The following is a 4,501-nucleotide window of genomic DNA, read 5'->3' as shown; positions in this document are numbered from 1 at the left end:
GATTTTCGCGTGTAAAAAATTATACATAATCAAACCGTGGATGCAAAATTGTATGGCCTTGAAAAAAGAAAAAAAAACTGTTAGACCTCCTTTTCTAAAAGATTTCGCCCCAAACGGGAACCCCCGAAAGATTCCACCTTGGCAACGCTACGTATCCCCCACAACCAAGTAGTACAGCGTATACTCATGCTCCGTTCGTATGTTTCATTAATCTAGCTGGGACGAGAGCCCCGTGTCCTGCAGTCGCTGAGAAGACAAGTTTGTGGCTGCTTGGTCTACGCACGTGTACATAATTACCCACATACTTAAAGTAAATTAAGTGTCAGATAAGGCTGTGGTGCATATATATATCGCATCGGGAGAAAGAGAGACTGGCAATGCTCTCGACGATCGTGCAAATGACGATGATGATGATCGTTAGTGTGGTCGGTGCAGTTGGTCGGGTCTGAGGGACACCAGTGCTTCCGAATGATCATCGCAATAGTAATAGTATAATAATACGAAACGTGACGAGAGTTCGCGAGTGCTGTTTTATTGTTTTCTTTCGTTCCTTTTTTGTTGTCGCCGAAGAAGGAAATTCTGAACTTTGTTGCGGCTACCACGACCGGGACCATCGCTACCACTAGGACTACTGGAGGCAGGTGGACTACTCGATATTATCGCCGGACTAGCGCTGCGACATTTCGCGATCGCATTGATGGCAGATCATCGACGCCACAAAAATGTAAGTCACACCAGCTCCTCTGATTTTATTTATTCATATATTAACCTCGAAAGTACAAGCTTGCGTCTCTAGTAACTGTTTAAGATCCATATTATAGGAGATATACATGTACTATCCTGAATTAATACCTTATCGATCAAACTGACCGCATACTATTCCGACCCGGCGGCTTATCGCTTATTTGATTGGTTAATTACACGCAACCCATAGCACTGTATAAATGAATCATTATATATTAGTTATTCGAAAGTGTATATACCTAGTATACAGTGATATGGTCACTGAAAGTTCTTACGGTGTTACGCCTCCACGTGTCGTTGTCATTATTGTTTACAAAATGCTTACCTTGAAAATCGTAGAGTCTCATTGATAGAAAGTTATTGATAGTCATCGCTCAAAAAAATAATAAGCTTAAACGATTTTTAATGTGGCTGCACGTGTAACAAACGTGTTATAAAATTAGTTAGAAAAGAAAATAACAACTCTCACGCACGTGCAAAGGTTATACGATAAGTCTCACGTATTCATATTATTTTACCAACGCTGGCGAACTAACGAAAAATCCATGACGCATCGGGATACATTATGTTGTTTTTGTGCTCTTTTTGGGTTTTCTCTGAGTCAAGAAAAAAAAAAAAGTAATGTACACGTGCATACACTTGTACACCTGGAGAAAGAGAGAATGTGTAATGATGAGCGTGGAAAAAAGTGTCGCAATGCGTTTGATGATACAAGTCGAAAAGTAAACGGTAACAATTGTGCCTACATGCTAAGACAAGGGTGTGCACCATGTTAAAAGGAAATTTTAGTTATCATTATTCGATTCTGATACGAGGCCGGCGTATACATTATTACAATTTACAATGAATCAACTTTATGTATACGTCATACGTCAAGTTTTCTACATAATTTTCATTTTTTTAATACCATGTTTGGTAGGTAAATTTGTCAGAAAAAAAGGTGATGGTTTGAATTTGAAGAGCGTTTAGTTGACAGAAAATAAGGTTTTTTTTAACTGAGCCAGAATTCATAAAATCTGAGGGGTTACGCAGTGCGAAGTCTCAATACAAAATCCAAAGTCATTTACAGACTTTGGAAGACTTTTTGAAAATTTTCAAGTTTAAAAGACTTCAAGTAACTTTATTACATCTTCAAAAGTCTCTGAGAGTCTTTGATGGTTTATCATTATTGTTTGACTCTATCTGTAAAATTATCAGATGAAAAAATGTTTTATTCGTTATTTCGTCCCAAAATTGTAAAAAATAGAAAACTGTTATTAGAGGGGTGGACTCTAAATCAAAATATAAATGTAATGTTAAATAACGACACTACGAGATACCACAATAAAGTTATTGGGTTGACTTAATTAGCTGGACGACGCAATCGAGTTTATCAGATTGACTCGATGCATCAGATTCCGCAGTTGAGTTATCGGATCAATTGATTAACATTTACGCTCAACTTGAATTTACACAGTGTACTGCATTGCAGAATGAATATGCAATCATTGTGAAAAATTCAATTGGTCCACCATGTAAATTATGTATGATTACTCTAGTTACTGGTGTTTGTAAATAACTTTGAATGCACATAATAAATTAAATAAAAAAAAAATTTTAAAAAAACTTCAAGCTCGATCGATCAACAACAAAATTTCACTTCAGATATTTCCAATGGAAAAGCTTGCACGTACATACGTCGTATTCATAATGCGTAAGCGCCTTTTCACACTCGAAATATCACACTGTGCATGCAGCTTGCCAGTAGCTGTATATCCAAGCGTTACCTTCGATTGAATATATCGATTCGTGCACCCTCGTGTCGAGCGTAAGAGACTTTTCTTGTCGTCCGACGTTCCAGAGAAATTTCTCCGAGTACAAGGTTTTCGTGAGCGCCATATACACCCTATATTGTCTTCCGATTGGACGGCTACATTGTGCAGTGTGTTATTAAAAGGCAAGATGTAACGTGACGCGCGTACATCGGTGAATTTTCATAACGCAAAAGAATTACCGAACAATGAGGAAAAATATGCTCTTTTACGCGAAATTTTACAGGCGTGGGATCGTTTATTTCGGTTTATTTCGATTAGTGTCGATTTAGTTGAGCGGTTTCGTGAAAAAAACCAAACCTGTACCCTAATGATCGACCAGATGGCGTTACCAATCATTTAAAATTAATCTTTAGAATGGATACTCATTGATTGGTGTTTGTCACGTTCACAAAACATGATTATAAAATGTATTGAAAGTATTGAGGCTAATTGACTGTGTCAAATTACATTTTTTTTTCTTTTTCAAAAATCGTATATTAGTATTTTTGTGGCATTATGAAACATCCGTTTGAAAATTTTTAGGTTTTTTAAACGTTTATCTTTACTTCCGTCCATTATGGTGTTGACAAAAATGAGTACCGGCAACGAGTAATTAGGTGGCAAAACATTTTTCTTCATTGTAAAAAAACACTTAAGTTACGTTTGATAAGTTAAGAATGTTGTGATCAAGATAAATTTTATCAAGTTTCAAGGTTGTTCGAAAAATTTTAATGGCCACACGGTTTTGGAACAATTTTATAAACTATGGCATTCCCAAAGCATTAAAAAAAAAAAACAACAACAAAAAAAAAAAAGATACGTAACGTGAGACATCATCGTGCAATAACCCACGAAAAAAAGCAATCGTTCGCCAAGTTTCAAAAGCTCTTGGCAAAATTCCGCTATAAATCGAGCCACCGACGTATGAAAAAAAAAAAACTCTTTGACTCTATCTTACCTCGAAAAATTAACTTTTCAAAAGCTCCAAAAATGCTACTACGCAAAGCGAGCTTTCACCCGCTCACCCGCAAGCTCTCTATCGAACTTACACATACATCAGCCCCTACCATCACAGCCCATGCATCTTTATAAGCTAGAACCTAGACACGTACCCACACTACAACGTGGAAGAACAAAATAGACGAGAGCAAGCCCATAGGCTATACGTCGGCTCTCGTTCTCTCTCCGCCTCGGTCGCACCGATACACACACACGTAGCTTGCGCTGCGGTTCTACTGTTGTATGCAAGCATACATATAAGCGCGAGTGTATATACACGAAAGTTGCTTGGAATATATATATATATATATATATATATGTGTGTGTGTGTACAGTGGTGTAGGTATATACGGCAGAAGCGAGAGAGAGAGCACAGCACACGGAGTAGGGGGTTCAACGTCCTCGCGCTCGGGCGGCTTCGGAGCTTCGGCTCGGCCGCGCTCGGCACTAGGTCAGTGATGGAGTCACTGGCCGCCCTGAGCGCCGAGGCAATGACACCGACGACGAGCGAGCGCGAGAGAGATCCCCCTACCGTTCTGCGCCTAACGATCGCTCGCCCCCACCAACGCGCGGGCTTGCGGAGGAGAGGGTGCTTGCAACGCTCGGCAGGAGGGGAAGTGCAGCACCGCACTACACGTACATATATACACATCGCATTGAGCGCAAAAAGATGTACAGACGAGAAGAATATAAAAAAAAAGTCACGGCGCGGCCTCGTCCCTGTCTCTCCTCGTCGATTTTTAGCGCACCAGCGTTGCTTTCTGTTATTGTTATTTTTATTGTTATCGCCGCCGTGTATCTATTTGTACTTTCTGCGAGCGACTGTGTAGCGCGCTTGAGGAAAATCATGACGATCATTGGGTTTTTTATTGGAGTTTTCCGGGTGTTTGCACTCGTTCTTCGGGAGAAGAGATCTTTTCTGAGATTCTGATTAGTTCGGTAAAGCTTTATCTGATTCATTGTTG

The sequence above is a fragment of the Copidosoma floridanum genome, unplaced genomic scaffold, assembly GCF_036245765.1.
Source record: "Copidosoma floridanum isolate Cflo_tuat_1 unplaced genomic scaffold, Cflo_Japanese_pri ptg000001l, whole genome shotgun sequence".
In the NCBI taxonomy this organism is placed as follows: domain Eukaryota; kingdom Metazoa; phylum Arthropoda; class Insecta; order Hymenoptera; family Encyrtidae; genus Copidosoma; species Copidosoma floridanum.
The sequence above is the reverse complement of the archived record's forward strand: the minus strand, read 5'-3'. Positions refer to the sequence as shown.